Source organism: Saccopteryx leptura, chromosome 2, assembly GCF_036850995.1.
Source record: "Saccopteryx leptura isolate mSacLep1 chromosome 2, mSacLep1_pri_phased_curated, whole genome shotgun sequence".
In the NCBI taxonomy this organism is placed as follows: Eukaryota; Metazoa; Chordata; class Mammalia; order Chiroptera; family Emballonuridae; genus Saccopteryx; species Saccopteryx leptura.
This window is the reverse complement of record NC_089504.1, coordinates 172,169,844-172,187,840: the sequence shown is the minus strand read 5'-3', so window position 1 is coordinate 172,187,840 and position 17,997 is coordinate 172,169,844. Positions and strand designations below refer to the sequence as shown.

At 43.6% G+C, this 17,997-nt stretch overlaps 1 protein-coding gene across 3 annotated transcripts in view; it reads right to left on the bottom strand.

Moving 5' to 3' along the window:
• The window catches only part of PPM1H (protein phosphatase, Mg2+/Mn2+ dependent 1H), a 373,609-nt gene that overhangs the window by 153,830 nt on the left and 201,782 nt on the right, over positions 1-17,997 (bottom strand). The window lies entirely within an intron of this gene.

Here is a 17,997-nt window from a genome sequence, read left to right as displayed (position 1 = left end):
CATTACTATTTGGCATATAACAGATGCTCAGTGAATAAATGAATGAATAAACAAATGATGCAGCAGATGCTCCCTCTGGACCAGTGTTCTCCAACAGAATTTTTTGTGATAACAGGAACGTTTTAATCTGTGCAGTTTTAGATGGCTGCCATGTGTGGGTACAGAGCCTTTGAGTTGTGGTCAGTACAGTTAAGAAACGGAATTTATTTATTTATTTGTTTGTTTGTTTATTTATTTATTGTATTTTTCTGAAGTGATAAGCAGGGAGGCAGAGAGACAGACTCCCGCATACTCTGCCCATCTGGGGCGTTGCTCTGTTGCAACTGAAGCTATTCTAGCACCTGAGGTGGAGGCTATGGAGCCATCCTCAGTGCCCGGGCCAACTTTGCTCCAATGGAGCCTTGGCTGTAGGAAGGGAAGAGAGAGAGAGAGAGGAAGGAGAAGGAGGAAAGGTGGAGAAGCAGATGGGCGCTTCTCCTGTGTGCCCTGGCAGGAAATCAAACCCCGGACATCCACATGCCGGGCCAATGCTCTACCACTGAGCCAACCGGCCAGAGCAAAAAAATGGGATTTATTTTCATTTAATTTTAATTAATGTAGCTTTAAATTCAAGCAGTTACAAGTGGCTCGTGTTTAATGTAGTCGACAGTACAGCTCCAGATCCTTGTTACTTGGTGTCTGTGGTCCAGGAGCACTGGCCTCACCTTGGAATGTGTTAGAAATGCAGATTCTCGGGTGCCACCCTGGACTTACTGCATCAGAATCTGCACCGTAGTAAGATCCCCAGACGAGTCATAGGCTCATCAGAGCCTGAGAATGCCTGACCAATGCTCCTGAGTTTCCAGGGTAACATCCTGGGTCCAGGAAAATCTGCTCTCACCTCATCTTAAGCTCAGGAAATTATTATACACTCCCAAAAGTGTGCCCCAGAGCTATTGCTGACTCAAGGACTTTCTGAAAGAACAGAGCTCTCCAAAGCAGATGTCTAAAGGAGAGGCTACAGGACCGCTAACTGGAGCGACCTTTCCGAGGCCTATTCCCAGCGGGGCCTCCTGTTCTTAGACCTTGTTTTAAAGTGGGTCCTGATAGCCACTTTCCAGCTATCTATCGGTTATGGTGGAAGGCTGCCATTTCTACAACAAAGGGAAGTGGTTTGGGAAACTGCATTCGATTCAAACCCAAAGCTCCCTGTTACCAGGCAGCCAGAGACCAGAGACCTGACACGCGTCTCTGTGACAACCACAAACACAAAGCGCCCATGATGAGCTCAGCTTGGGCGATGCCTCGCTGACTCTAGGGGAGGCTGCATTCTTTGTGCCAAGAAGCCCCCGGCACCCCCCCTCTCTGCAGAGGCAGTCCCTGACATAGAAACAACCCCTATAAATGGCTGCAGCTGTCAAGACACCACCCTCACCCCCCCGCACTGGTGACCAGTAGCTACTCTCACAGAAACCGGTGGAGAAGGGGCAGGCAAAGGAGGAGATGACAACGACAATCTTGTGGGCTTTAGAGAATTTTTAGTATAGGAGAAAAACAGTGGAAGCCGTGAGAAGATGGAAACATTTAAGGCGCTGACTCTGAGAAGAGGATGCTGCATCCTGCTTTGGTATTTGTATCACTTCTTGTATTATGCTGCCAGAAGTAGGACAAATTCAAGATCTCTTCTTATAAACTTAGAGCTATCTGTAAAATTCAGTCACAGCCTCCCAAGGTGGTACCCACCATTCACACATCAGTGTGAGTTCACTCAAATTGTCTTTGTCCTAGTCACCAATTGAAGATAACTACAATAAGGGAGTAGGAAGTTTGATATAAGATGGAGAAACGTGAAAGGAAGGTGCAGGTGAGGGCCTAAGAGCAAGAAGGACCCTGAAAGCCTGCAGGAGTAGAGAAAGCAGCATTATGTAATGAATGCCAATGGCAAACTTTTGTTTCAAAATTTTGCTTAAAACTACTCTTAGATCCTTTTCTTCCCTTTCCCTACATGGTCCCTGAATTCCAGCTTCCAGGCTTGAACTAGGAAAGGTGGGTTTCCTGGAAGGAAATACAAGATAATGAAAAAAAGTAAGAAGATAGGGAAGTTAGACTAGAATGTCAGAAAGCGAGGAGAAGGCAGGCTGGGTGTCACTCAGCGCGGGCCTGCAAGGAGGAGCCAACACACCCAATCAGGCCAAGTATGACTCTACTGCAGGAACTACATGTCAGCAGGTCAGGGGCCTTGTCTGTTTTGTTCATTCGCCTATTTTAAATGCTTGGCATTGTGCCCATCACATAGCATGAACCTGATGCATATTTGTTGAATAAAGGAACAGATGAGACAGGAAAAACTTTTCCTGGAATTTAAAGCAAAAAGCGAGAACTAAGAGGCAGATGTTCACTTACATAAGTGAAGTGGGGTGAACTCACAGAGTCAAGAGAGGTGGGCCTCTCCACCCAGAAATGCACCTGCTCCTTCAGCTACCTTTTCCTCTTTACTCTTGCTGACTGGAGAGAGGCCGCCCATCACTCCCTGCCTCATAATTTTGCCTACATCAGTTACTCTCTCTCCATATTCCCAAACCCCTCTCCAGTGGCTCTCTGTCCAGAGTTCAACACCATGCTCAAAGCACTTTGTGTTTAAAATAAAAACAACAAAAAACAAATGATACCTGCCTCATCTAAAACCCCACTTTTAGAGTCTGTTCTTTTTTTCTTTTCTACTAAGCTAAAGTTTATAAATGATCTACACTCAGAGTGTCTCTGCTCGCACCTCTCACGGACCCCTCATAGGTAAATTCATTATTGCCCCTCTCTTTACCCAACTGCTCTCACAAGTCACCAACTGGCCTTTTGGTTGCTGTATCCACGGGGCACGACCACATTCCCAGTTTCCTTGGCAGCATTTGACAGTCTTCCAATCCTGGCGTCTGGGATACTTGTTCTCTTGGTTTCCTTCCAACCCCAGGAATCTCCCTCTCAGGTTTCTGTATGGGCTACCATTTTGTCTCTCTATCCTCTCTCCCTGAGCAATCTCATTTCCCAACTCCTCAACCTCCGAGATTAGGTTCAGAGGTCTCTCCTACACGCTTTCTTACCCTGGTAATTCTAACATAAAACCATCACATTTTGTTTTTGATGACTTGTCTGACCACCACACTAGCCAGTTCATTCCTAAGGCAAGAACTGCACTGCTGCCTGACCAGGTAGTGGCGCAGTGGATAGAGCGTCGGACTGAGACACGGAGGACCCAGGTTCGAGACCCTGAAGTCGCCAGCTTGAGTGCAGGCTCATCTGGTTTGAGCAAAGCTCACCAGCTTGGACTCAAGGTCACTGGCTCAAGCAAGGGGTTTCTCGGTCTGCTGTAGCCCCCCCCCCCCCAAGGCACATATGAGAAAGCAATCAATGAACAACTAAGGTGCCTAAACGAAGAATTGATGCTTCTCATTTCTCTCCCTTCCTGTCTGTCTGTCCGTATCTATCCCTCTCTCTGACTCTCGCTGTCTTTGTAAAAATAAATAAATAAATGCAGGACTACTTGTTAAGGAGAATTTTAGGATACTACTGATAGCAAAGCATTAAACCAGTTGTGGGGCCCTTCTGAGAGTGAGGCCTCTGTGACAGTACAGGTCACACACCCAGAAGCTGGCTCTGACGGTAGGCCCCTAATATTTACTAAATAAATAAATAGCTTCAACCACTACATATGCTGATGGTTCCTAATATCCTTTTCAGTCCACACATCGCTGCTGTGCTCCAGGCTGGAACAAATCACCTGCCAACAGCTATCTCCTCGTGGCTATTCACCAGCCTCTCAGACTCGGCATGTTGCAAACTTAATGAAAATCCTTCTCCCACCACACCCCCTAATCTGTCCTTCCAACGTCCCCTATTTCAGGGACCAGCACTACTTTACTTTTCACTAGTTGCCCATCCCAGACCAGGGAGGCATTTCAAACTTCTCATGTTTCTCACCCTACATGTCCAAACAAGCACTACAGATTTTTCCTTCTCAATAACATGTGAATCTGTCCCTTACTCTGGTTCCCACTGTTGCTGCCTCAATTCTTGTCCTCATTAGAACCTGTCTGCTCCCCTGCTCCCAGACCCAGCCTCTGGCCCGTGATGATTCTGAAGCATTACTCTCATCACGTCACACCCCTTCCTAAAGCCCCTGGATACCTTCCAAAGCATTTCCGTTTTCCTTCACTGTCTGCTTTTCGCCTTTATTTCTGGCTTCAGCCTCACTCTTGCTACTCCTTATGCTTCTGCCTCTCCCTCCTTCTGGCCAACCAATTCCTCCCTGAGGATTTGCCCAGGAGAATGTTTTCCTGGTTCACCTTCGGTGCCACTTCTCTATGGCTCCATGATGTGGTGGGCCCAGCTGTACCACAGCCCTTACCTGTCCTCCCCACGACAACTGGCTTTCACGGCTGTCTCTAATCACCCTAGGATCTTTTCCCCGCAAAGCCTAAGGAGTCTCTGAATCGCCAGTGCTCAGTGCCTGGCCTGCGGCAGACACACAAGAACAATTTCCCAATGGATACGTGACTAGATGAATGAACAGTGACCCGGACTTGAGTGGATGAGCAGACTTATTCAGAGTGAAGGCCCCAAACAAAACGTTTTCTTAGTAGCAACAGTATTATCTGTAACTATCTCACTGTATCTGGTCCGAGCCCTCAGAAATCCATAATGCTTTCCCAGTGGTTTTACAAAAAGACAATGGACCTAGAACGATATTGTGTTCTGGCTGAGTCAACACTGACAAGTGACACGAGAGATTCAGGGAAAGGGGTGCCTGACCTTACTGGGCACCTTGATGTTGACTCTGCTTTTATATTTCAGATTCACACAGAAGGAGGTACCAGCATCCAATTCCAACGTTCCCTCCTGGGGTAACCCTAGCTAATTACTTCCTGAAGTAGATCACTATATCCAAATTCATCTGTGTACATCACATTCTTCACTTCTGTCTGAACTGTCAAGCTCCTCCTTTATAGAAGACATCTGTGGATGAAAGACGACAGCCTTTCTGGCAGCCGAACTTTCGAGTCCCTAACTCAGATGCCTCGTTCCATGTGAGTCCTGGCTTCCTTTTGATCTTCCTTTCTTTCATCCTCTGATCACTAGGGTCAGTCTGTCAGGGTGCTGGTCTCCAATCTGGAGAAGTAGAAGAAGTTTCAAAGGGAACGGAGAGCATGTGAAGGTGGACAAATCTTGTATCAAACCACTGATAATGTAGGGACATGCCTTTAACACCACATTCTGTCACGACAGGATCCTGTGTGCTTTGTATCTTCTACTTCATTATTTTAGGAAATATTTTTCCTCGGGAGAGTTTAAAAAGAAGAGAGTCAGCCCTGACAGCAATGAGAGTCGAGCAGAGTTAGGCACCGGCCTCGATCTTCCTTTTGGGACCTCAGGTCTGGACCTGTGGATATGGCTGGTCAGAAATTCAATGACATCCTGTTACCTACTCAGCGTCTGGCCAGAGTTGAAGTAAGGACGTAACAAGGTATTGGGCCAATGTAATCAGTCGGCAACAATCTCCCACCTGGTATTCCTTACCAGGCAGAAGGGGTGCTTCCTAAGTACATGCCCCAAAGTTAAAGCCAGCCTTTTGTTCACAGAGATGGTAACTGCAATATGTATGCTTTGCTTAATATCTTGTCCTATAGAATAGATGGGCATTATTAGTAACATGGAGAATAATGAGGTTTAATGTGTTCTTATGAGTCCACTGCACAGGTGGGGGAAGAGGAGATAAAGCAAAGACATAAACAAGTTTTTAAATTCTCTTTTGACACTGCCTCCCCCCTCGCCCACCAAATATTAGCCACAGGAGAGGATAAAGGCAATTTATTACTAATTTATAGGAACCTTGAGTTCAGAGAACAGTTCCTAGAAAATCCTGCTACTTAAATTGTTCAATGTTACAATGTGGGGTCAAAAGACCTACATTTTGTTCCTCAAGTTAGTCAAAAGTGGAAACTGGTCAAGAGAAAACTGAAAGAGGAAGGTTTTGCAATATGCACACTTTCTGGGTGTTGGAGGCTCTGGTGGTTTTTTACCCAGGAGGTTACATTGTGAGAGACTTGGGATTCAGAATGCGGAGGTCACAACTTAGATTCTAATAAATATAAACCAACACAGATGTGCCAGGATGGGAGAAGTCACCCTTAGCGCATCTCATAAATCATAAAGGAATAAAGGACAAGGAGCCTATTATCAAGTAAGTCCCTCAATGTAATTTCACTGTGTCACCAGTTCCCTCGGACTGCAAACAAAAGCCATCTTTAACTCTGTTAAGAGTATTCATGAGATGCCCTGATTCCATTACACACTTTTCAGCTGAAAGTGATTCGAAACGCAACATTAAACCGCACATTTCCAGAATAGGGGAGAAAATCTGGTACAAGGTGACAAAAGAGAAAGCATTTGGAAAACCCTTTTTGACAGAGAGTAGGTCTAGTCTAAAGTACAGGGAGGAGGTGTCCATTTGTCGGACAGCATCAGACCTCGTGTGTTCTGTTTGGATGCAACAGAGGCATCTGTCTCCTGCAAAGGTACTGGGAATGTGTCCCCGGCAAAGAAAGCAGGGCAGCTGACAGAGCAACACGCTGGGTTACCGCCATCAGAGAATGACCAGGCTGTCAATGCTAATTAGAGGTGTCAAAAAATAGCTGCAGGAAAAAATAATTCCAGGAGCTTGGAATTAGTCTGGGTGTGTTTCTAGCCATCCCATTTTCAGAATGGACAAGCAAGAGTCTGCCAAAAAGATGATTCATTTAACAGGACCTCAAATACATAATTAAGTTTCTCCACAACAATATTCACAAAAATATGGTCAGGAAAAAAACCCTCTCAGATCTTTAAGTAGCATCAAAAACAAGTGACCACATATAGAGCAAGAAGTGAGTCAGATGTTCCTTGTTTCAGTCACAACCAGCCTAGTCTGGCCTCACACCACCCAGAATAATTTCTCAATGGCATAATTTAGCCACTCTCAACAAACATCTTGCCACACAAGCAACATTCATAAAACCCAATGCACCAGCGCAATATTTTCCAGACCAAGTAAAAGCCTCATAGTCATTAAAATAAACTTTTTGAGGCACATACTATTTCAAAAAGAAAAAAAAGAAAAAGACAAAACACGAAACAAGGAATCCATCTATAAATTAACACTGGGTTTGCTTTTTCTATTATCTCTTAAAAATATAATCCACATTCCATAAAATGTTTGTAGTATAGTATTAAGATTGTTTAACCATCACTATCACATTCCAGACCATTTCATCACCTCAGAAAGAAGCCTGTGGGACCCACGGCAGTCACTGCCCATTGCCCTCCCTGCGGACCCCTGGCAACAACTAATCTGCTTTCTGCCTCTATGCATTTGCCTGTTCTAGATACATCACATAAATGGGACCATATATGGCTTTTTGTACCTGGTTCCTTTCATTTACCATAATGTTTTCAAGGTTCCTCCTTATTGTAGCATCCACCAGTATTGCAATCCTTTTTATGGCTAAATGAATATTCATTTCACTATATGGATATACCACATTTTGTTATCCATTTATCAACGGATGCACATTTGGGTTGTTTCCACTTTTTTTGGCTATTGTAAACCATGCTGCTATAAATGTTCATGTACAAGTTTTTTTGTGGATATATGTTTTTAATTTTCTTGGCCACACACACACACACACACACACACACACACACACACACCTCTAGCAGTCAGGTTTCTGAGTGACATGGTAACTCTTTGTTTAACCTTTCGAGGAACTGCCAATGGGAGTTCCAAAGTGGCTGTATCATTTCACATTCCCAATTGGTGGGATTTAAAACTTTCTCGTAAAGGATCATGGACTCCAAACTAAATTTATTTCTGAGAATCCCACAGTGGATTTTTTATTTTTTACAGTTTTAAAAGCAATTTTCTGGCCTGACCAGGTGGTGGTGCAGTGGATAGAGCGTCGGACTGGGATGCGGAAGGACCCAGGTTCGAGACCCCGAGGTCGCCAGCTTGAGCGCGGGCTCATCTGGCTTGAGCAAAGAGCTCACCAGCTTGGACCCAAGGTCGCTGGCTCCAGCAGGGGGTTACTCGGTCTGCTGAAGGCCCGCGGTCAAGGCACATGTGAGAAAGCAATCAATGAACAACTAAGAAGTCGCATCGTGCAACGAGAAACTGATGATTGATGCTTCTCATCTCTCTCCGTTCCTGTCTGTCTGTCCCTGTCTATCTCTGCCTCTGTAAAAAAAAAAAAAAAAAAAAAAAGCAAAAGCAATTTTCTGGAAAAGTTTTGCCTGTATGCGTCAGTTTTAATGCACACATTGAACACTTGGTGACTCATCTCCCACCTGAGTCCTAGGGTTTATATTCTGTTCTTCCCAAGTGCAGGGTCAATATCTTCAACCCACAGCCATACACAGCCCCCAGCGCAAATAGATACAAACATTTCTCAAGCCCCAAAGCGAGCATATTTTTCTCCCAATAGCAGGTAGCCAGACTGGGTGAGGCCACCAAAGGCATTTATTTTGTTCTCTAGTGCAGTGGGGTTTTGGAGTAGGATTGATCTTTTTTTACCCCTCTCTCTTTTTTTTTCTTCCTTAAGTAACTGATGAGTACAATAGCTCACGGTTTGAACGCTCAGGCAGGTAAGACAGGCAGAGTGTGGGAAGCAATCTATTTAGTAATGCTCCTCATTAGTCACACCCATGTCAGACCTGTGTCCAATTCTGACCTCTTTACTTTAAAGAGGCAAAACAATGGAGCAACTGAACAGAATCCTGAGAAGAGAAATAAAAACAATTCAAAGGGTGGAAAATGGATGCTTTTGGGACGTTAAAGCAATTTTGCTATTTTGGTCTGAATAAAAGAATGAGGAGTGATTGGATCACAGTCCCCTTCACGCAATTTGAAATGGTTTTATTCAAAGAATGGTGGGTAACTGGTTCTTCATGCTCAAAATAAAACAAACAAGAGGAAATTCTATTTAAATCAAATCAGTAAGATTCCATGGTTGGAAATGGCAAAAGAATTTCCTGATCTTCCCTTTACACATTGACCGAAGCCCGTGGGTCTCCACCCCTGGAATTCTTCAAAAGGACACGAGGGAACTGTGTCTATATTCGTCTGCCAAGAGTCTGGAGGCGGCCTTTGCTGTTGCTTCTTTACGATTCTATAAATCAGGAATTGCATCTGCTGCATGAGAACAAAGCCAAATCCACAACTTGTTCTAGACTGTAAAATGTATTGGGAAGATCTTGCAACCTATATACTATGTAAGTAAACAGGACATCCCGCTTGTCCTTGTTCAGAATAAACTACACGACTTCACCTGGCAGGGCAGGTGGCCTTATTTGTGGCTCACTGTTAGGTTACTGGCTGGATACCTTCCCATAGGCCCTCTCTGCCACTACCTGCTGATGGTGACCCATGTCAGTTCCTTACATAACAAAGGCTTGGGAAGCCTCTCTCACCCACTAACATAACCATCACCTGAGTTTTGGGAGCCAGATGATGTGTAGGGAAAAGCAATCAGGGCTTGGAATCCACTTAAAGCTATGAACAAGCATCAGCAGTCACCCTGACTCAATTTTCTGTTTGAAGAGTGGGACAATACCACTTTCTACAGATTAAATGAGTTTATGTGCAAAAGGACTTTAAGGATAGCTTATTAGTAATGCTGATGGAATTGTTAAAGGAAATTCACATATCCAAAAGTCAAACTAGTACAGTCAACTACCCGAAACTGTTATTTTGTATAATAACAGTCCACAATTGTGAGCCTAAGGACCTGCATGAATGAAAAAACAAACTGTCTTTAGTGAGCTCACTTAGCCTTTGATATGCTGACTTCCCTTCTGTCATTTCCAGTCATGTGTTCAGATACCCCCAAAATTCCACAGAAAAGAAGGGAGATGAACAGTATAGCATGGGAATATTCCTTCTTCTCTTGATCACTAGCTTTAAAACCCTGTTCATTAATATTAATGCCATAATCTCAACATTTTCCCAAGCATCTCTGTAATTTAAGATTTGGACAGATATGGGAAAGGTTCCCATGCCAAATCTCCCTTTGCAGCAAAAGTCCTACTTGACCCTTAATATACTTGAAGCTACTGCAACTGTCCAAATAAAAGAATGAGTCTGGACTAGGTCCATGGGATCAGATAAGTCTTAAAAATAAAATGTATTAAAATTTTTTTTTTATCCTAAGTGTCTTTATTTTCTTCCCAGTAAAGAGATGAAAAGGTCTGGGAATGCGCTGAGATTCCTCACTGCGTCAATGGACGGTGATGATGCGAACAGGAGAAGCAGGAAGAGAAGCCGGTCTGGAGGAGATGATATTGCATTTTGATTTGGGCATGCTGATTTCAGGGCAGTGAGTACAGAGATGGAACTGGGAATGTGATGCTAAGGAATGAGGTCAGTGCTAGAAAAATAGACTAGAGGAGAAAGATGTTTATATGATAGTTGTCAGTCAAATAAGTTTGTAAATATGATGTATATGTTTGCTCGCTTATAGTTTGCATTGGGTGTGTGAGACAGGCTGTAAGCAGCCAGGGTCATTATAGCCTAAGGAAGACTAAGCCTTATTTTAAAAAAAGATTTTATTTATTTATTTTAGAGAAGAGAGAGAGAGAGAGAGAGAGAGAGAGGAGGAGGAGGAGCAGGAAGGACCAACTCCCATATGTGCCTTGACCAGGCAAGCTGAGGGTTTTGAACTGGCGACCTCAGAATTCCAGGTTGATCCTTTATCCACTGCGCCACCACAGGTCGGGCAAAGCCTTTCCTGCCCTTTTAATACTAAGATCTTCTCAAAACTAAGCTTTTCCCACACCCTTGACTGCTGCATGATGTGGGGTGGTGCACTCTTATGAGGAATCCCGTTTATGCCTCAGATAAGTGACTTTGTATCAGAGACTTCCTTATTTGTATATTGGCTTAAAGGTTTTGATTTCTACACTATAAAATGGGGCAGAGACAGGGGGCTGCTCTTTCTTGGTTCCTGAAATTAGCATTGCAAGGAGAGGCAGCCAAGATGGTGGAGTGCTGAAAAAGAAGCCAGTTTGTGCAGAGAGAAGGAGATGGGGAACAGAGGTGAATAAGGCTAGTGAGGTAGAAATCTTTGATTCTAGGAAACTCAGATAAGTCAGTGGCTTTGGGAGCCCTGAATGGAAAGGGAAGTGTTTTCCCACTGTGTATTTCTCGCCTGCCAGGTGCAAGCTTGGATTAAAGGTAATGGCCCACCAGTTCTTTGCTCCGTTGTTTCATTACTGTCTGTTCAAATCAAATGTGAACCTGCACGGGCCAGGCGGCTGTCATGGTGGCCGTGCCTACTGGTGGAATTGAAACAAATGTTCTAGGGAATGTATGTAGGAAAGGTGGAGATAAATATTAAGTGAGAACATGGAAAGATGGGTCCGTTCCTTCACTTATCTGGCAAACCTTTGTCACCAAATAAATCAATGAAGTAAGGTTGGCCTCTATAATATTTCCATGTAATGCTCTTCTGAGTGATAATAGGAAACCATCCAAAAAAATCCACACTCAGAAGAGTTTGGGAAACACTCCTCTCTGTCACAGGACTTTTCTGAAACTTTAATATATTCATAAGTATTTATTGTTCTTTAAGACCAGATATCTCTGCAGTCATTCCCAGATCGGACTAGGGGAGGAAGATCTCTTAATACCTCTTCAGTTTTCTCCCAAGTGTGGCTCAGATTCAGGATAGATGCACTTGTGGAGCCCCAACCCCTGTTCCCAGGAGCCCTGTGGCAGATCACGGCTGCACTTGCCTGGGAAAAGCTCCTACCATGTGGCTTTCTCGGAGACACACTTCATTCACAAAGCTGCAGCAGGACAGCGGCTTGAAGCTGAGGATGGCAGGCTGCCTGGAGGAAAGCTCAACCCCCACCCCCCAAGCTTTCTTCACTCCGGCTCTTCTCCTAAACAGGCTGCAGGTTAGAGGGCTCAGGCAGGGCTCCTGCTGCTCTGACTTCAACTGGTTCTGACCGGAAGGTTGGGGGTATCACTGGTTCTCATTTTATTGTTGTATTTGCTGTTTCTCGGGAATGACTGTCCCTCATTACTAGGGCTAGGGGAAGGGGCGACCAGGCTGCCTGCTCCTAAGTGCGGGTCTGATTCCGGTTTAGACAACAGATAATCTCAATGTGTTCCAGCCTAGGTCGTAAAGGGACTGCACTGGGATTTATGACCAAGTATAAAATGTGTTCTTCTGCCTCATCCTCTCTCCATATATTTGTTTAACTTTTTTGGGACTGGTAGGCAGTGTCCAGAACAGGACACAAGTTTCTATATCTCAGCCATGCAGCTTCCTATTCCTCCCTGCACTTTCCAAAACACCTAGATGAGTTTTCACCCACCTCTGTAAAATGTTGTTGCTGTCTATACCTTCCCTAATGGATCTCATTCCACACATAGACTCTCTCTAACATCTACAGTTGAAGAAATGTTTATTGAACTGTATAAAGCCAGGAGCTGTGGCCACCATCACAGCCACCTGGCCCGTTCAGGTTTGCATTAGATTCGGACAGACGGTAATGAAACAACGGAGCCAAGAACTGGTGGGCCACTAGCTTTAATCCTAGCTTGCACCTGGAAGGCAAGAAATACACACAGTGGGAAAATACTTCCCTTTCCATTCAAGGCTCCCAAAGCCACTGACTTATCCAAGTTTCCTAGAATCAAAGGTTTCTACCTCACCAGCCTATTCACCTCTGTTCCCCATCTCCTTCTCTCTATACAAACTGCACAAACTGGCTTCTCCTTCAGCACTCCACCATCTTGGCTACTGCTTCTCTCCTCCACATGGCCTTTCTCTGCTCTCTCTCTGCTCTTCCCTCTAATGCTAATTTCAGGAACTGAGAGAGAGCAAGCTCCTGGTCTGCCCCACTTTATAGTATAGAAATCAAAACCTTTAATCCAATATACAAACAAGGAAGTCTCTGATACAAAGTCACTTATCTGAGGCATAATGGATTCCTCATGAGAGTGCACGACCCTACATCATACAACAGTCAAGGGTGGGAAACACTTAGTCTTAAAACTAAGCTTTAGGCTATAACGACCCTGCCTGCTTACAGCCTGTCCTCCACACCCAATGCAAACTATAAGCAAGCAAACATATACATCATATTTGCAAACTTATTTGACCCACAAACTGTTTTGCCATTTTGCACACACTCAGACTATTACCACAGTATGGGGTTAATTTAAGATCCCATTTCTTCGGATGGGAAGGACAAGGAGAGATGGTACCATCAAATCTATCAAAAGCCTTCACTAGGCCAGTTGGTATCAGTGAATAGTGTCAGCCCGGCATGCAAGTGTCCAGGGCACACATGAAAAGAGGCCATCTGCTTCTCTTCTCCTCCTTCTCTCCCTTCTTTCCCTCTTCCCCTCTTGCAGCCAGTGGCTCAAGTGGTTCAAGTGTCATCCCAGGCACTGGGGATAGCTCAGCTGATTTAAGCGTCGGCCCCAGACAGGGGTTGCGGGTGGGCATATGTGGGAGTCTGTCTATCTCCCCTCCTGCCTCTCAAAAATAAAAATAAAATAAAGTGTTTGCTAGGCTGAAGCCAAGAACAGACTTGCACTTATGGAACATGGTGAAGTCAACAGAAATGACCTTCTTTAGTTATTTTTGAAAAACTGAAGTGAATGAGGAAGAGACTAATTAGCTGTCTAAGAGGAGATGTATAACAATGATGGATGTCACAGCAGATGAAATACTATTTCAATTCAGATTGAGAACAGGGAAGTAACTGTGAGTTTAAAAAAGAAACCAAACAAACTAAGACCCAAGAGAGATGAAAATGTTACAATGGGATCAAGTCCTCTGGCTTCAACAGATTACACTGGAGAACAAAATTTTTGTTGCATCCACAAAAACACTTGTTCTTACCTAATTCAAGTGTGCTGATCTCAAATCTGACCTTGGTTTTTCTCTGTAAGCTACAGTTTTTTTGCAATTCAAGATTTTAGGTTTTCATCTTATTGTAAAATTTTCAACATTTAGTTTAACATAATGAAGTAGAATGTCTTCTTGGGCATCATCTTTGTGAAAATATAATAATTTATATAATGCAGTAAATACACTAATACACTAAAAGATATGATTGTATCAGAATTTGTGTACAATTTCAAAATAGAATGTGTTAAAACACTTATTTTAATCATAAAATTTGTGCAAAGCTTAAATTCTATTCAGGCAAAAATTTGTGTTTGTAGCTCTTGCGTTTGTGTACTTGTTGAGGACAATCTTGTTCGATGCTCCAGCAGTGGTCTGCTCATCACAAACAGCTCCAAGATTTTCAAGAAACTTATCAAGGTGACTGTTCAGGAAGTGAATCTTAACGCTCATGTTACATTCAATGTCGCAGAAAGCCAACAGCATCCTTTGAACCAGAAGTTCATAGTTTTCTGCTTTTTTGTTGCCAAGGAAGTTCTTAGTAACTGCCACAAAAGATTGCCAAGCTGCTTTCTCCTCCTTATTCATCTATCTTCCTGGCAAATTCTTTGTCACCTATGAGGGTTCGAATCTGAGGTCCATTGAATACACCTGCTTTTATCTTCTCGAAAGACAAGGCAAGAAAAGCAGAAATAATATGTTGAAAGCATTCACTTTCTCTATTCAAAGCCTGAACAAACTGCTTCATTAAGCCAAGTTTGATGTGAAGTGGGGGGAAAATGATCCTGTCTCGATTAACTACAGGTTCATTCACAATATTTTGCATCCCTACTTCCAGAGCTTCACGTTTCGGTCACTCCTTGTGTGTCCAGTGTTTCTCCCGAGCTCGGCTGTCCCACAAACACAGAAAGCAGGGATACTTCGTGAAACCTCTCTGTTGTCCTAGCAGGAAATTTACCATTTTAAGATCCACACAAATGATCCAGTCATGCTCCTCATAACTTTAGAAAGTCGAGGACAATTTTTATGTCATTCCTACTAAGATATTCAATTCAGGTTGGCTAAACTGCTGAGGGGTTAATAACTGCTTGGCATCAGAAGAAGACCCTTCAGATTCTACAACCATCCTTAGAAGAAATAAAACCATTGAAAACTGGAACCAGGAGTGTCTCAGACTGTGGGATAGGTCGTATTGCTGAAGGAATATTAGGATATGCGATCATATGCCATTTTTCTTGCCATGCCCTTTGTATGGAACAGACAGAAATAACAGTCACTGCTGTGGTCCTTAGGTTCACGCCAAACCATGGGAATACCAAAAAGGCATTCTTTTGTGTTTTCCTTTTGTCCAGTCATGAAGCATTTCCTCACAATTATGACACACAATATGAGGAGCTCAATTCTTGTCTTGATCACCAAGGGGAACTTGAAAATAGGCAATATATGCATGTGTTACAAATGATGAAATATTGCGCTTTTGACATTGAAGTGTGTAACAGCCACATATATAATAGAAGGTGTCAGGACTATTCTTACATTTACACCTACTCGAAGAAGCCATGATTCAATCTTAAAACAAAATAAGAGGGTGTTTTTATCAGAAAATAATATTTTACATTTAAAAACAACTACAATTATGTAAGAGTGATGTTTGTAAAACATTAATTGCCTTGTGGTTATGTTTAATCCAAGAGTCGTTGCCCTTGAACTCCAATTTAAAAACCAATGCATGCCATTAACTGTAACAAAAAGAAATTAAAATTGCATAAAAACTAGAGCCTGCACCAAAAAGTGGATTTCAGATTTGGAATCAGCGATGCAGAAATATATAGAAACAGTTCTAAAACCTCATGCAACAGAAAATGAAAAAAAAAAAATTGTTCCCCAGTGTTACTCATATCTCGGGGCCGCAAAAGTTCTTGACAATGAGGCTGTCACGGCTCTGTCTGAAATCTGGGAGGGATAGCAATGAAGGAGACATGTGGCCAGAGATGAGAGAGAGTCAGATCAGGTCCAGTTCACAACAAGGGAGACAACAGATTCTGCCAACTAAGGAGAAGGGACTTGCTATCAAACTGAAGTAAGACTCTAAAGTCACGACAGAAAAGGATGAGAGGTCTCATGAAGGAAAGTAGTAGTCATTGGTGGTTGTACTGAGTCCTCCTGGAGAGGAAATCAAGTCGTTACTAATCCTTCTCCCCTCCATCCCTTTTTTGGTCCAAGTAAAAGAAATGCCACAGGTGGAATATCTATTTGAAGTTTAGAAACTGAGAAATTCCCTGATGCTCCTTTGGTTGACATAAAGGACCTAGAAAAGTAAAAATAAGAAAACTAAAAAGAAAAAAAAAAAAACTAAAAAGATCCACAAAATTAAAGTGTTTCAGTCCCTCAGTCATTGTATATAGTTCGGCTCTGTGGCATGGCTGTCTGGAAAATGACAGTGGGCTGGAAAGACGCTATCTTTACAACGGGGTGCCCATCGGCCCTGCACTCTGTGGGTCAATTCAGTTCTGAGTGGTGCCATGTGAGAAGAGAGACATTTCATCACACCAGGCCAGAGGCTTGAATGCTAAGGGGCTCCTAGCAGCTCTGAAGAACATGTAAAGGAATCCAGAAATGATTATTCTGAAGAAGAGAAGATTGTAGAGAATCACAACAGGTGCCTTTTACTATCGGAAGGACTGTCAAGGAGAAGAGTGAGTGATCACCTCTGGGTGGTAGAAATTTGCCTTTCTTTACTTCACCTTATTTATTTGTATTTTTTTTAACTACATAAGTAACATAAACTGCTTATGTAATAGTAAAAAGTTTTGTTTTCTCTCTTTTTTTTTTACAAATGTTTCCTGAAGTAAGCATGTACATTCCTGAAGAGGAAGGCTGTCAGAAACAAAGAGGATGTTTGAGACAGAGACATGGTGACATGGCTGAGCCAAAGACAATGGGGCTGTGGTTATGGAGAAGCGAAGAGTATGTATTGAGAAACAGCCACAAAGAGGGGGAGGGGAGGGGAAGGGAGGGGAGGGGAGGAGAGGTGAAGGGAGGAGAGGAGAAGGGGAGGAGGGAGGAAGGGGAGGAGGGGAGAAGGGGAGGAGGGAGGAAGGGGAGGAGGGGAGAAGGGGAGAAGGGGAGGAGGGAGGAAGGGGAGGAGGGGAGAAGGGGAGAAGGTGAGAAAGGGAAAGGAGGGGAAGGGAGGGGAGGAGAGAGAATAGGGTGCAGGGCAGCTGCACTAGGAGAAGCAGGATGCCAGACAAAGATGATGGCACCTGAAAGTCTAAAAACCTGTGGAACAATCTACCAGGACCTGCAGTGAGGAGAGGGACAGAAAAACCAGGATTTCTGACCACGAACCAGCTGGACCTGGTGAAGCTGGTGGGAGAAGTGGTTATGACATCAGCAAAGACTTGACCAGAGCCAAAGAGTATCTCCAAGGACTCAAAGAAGAAAACCCTTCTTCCGGAGCTTGTCAGAAGCACTCGATGCCATGACTGGTCCATTTGGAAAAGGAGGTGGGGAAGAGACTGGGCAACCAGAAAAAAACCAACCTCACAGACAAGGTTCAAAAGAGAGACCTGTGGCCAAAGACCAACTGTTGGGCACTGTTTGAATCTTTAAGTGTGTTGGCAACTGAGTCCTCTCAACTCAGCTGTATAGCCTGCTCTCCCCAGTCACCTCCATCTCCGGAAGGTTCAATTATGAATCTGAATTATCTTAGTATGGACACTATAGGGCAGGGAAAGAGAAAGAATATCATCAACAAAATCAGGAGAGGGACTTTTGATAGATAAACTGCTTCCCGTCTTTGCTGGGTTAGCAGTCTCCAAAGTAGAAACTTCCACGAAACAGTAGAAATAACACTCCTACTTGCAACACAAGAATGAATGGGAAGCCCTGCGTAGCTCAGCTGGTTAGAGAGCTGTCCTGATATGCCAAGGTTATTGGTTCAATCCCTATTCAGGGAGGATACAAGAGTCAACCAATGAATCCATAAGTGGAATAGATCGATGTCTGTCTCCCTCTCTTTCCCCCTTCCTCTCTCTCTAAAACCAGTAAATAAACTTTAAAAAATGTTTTT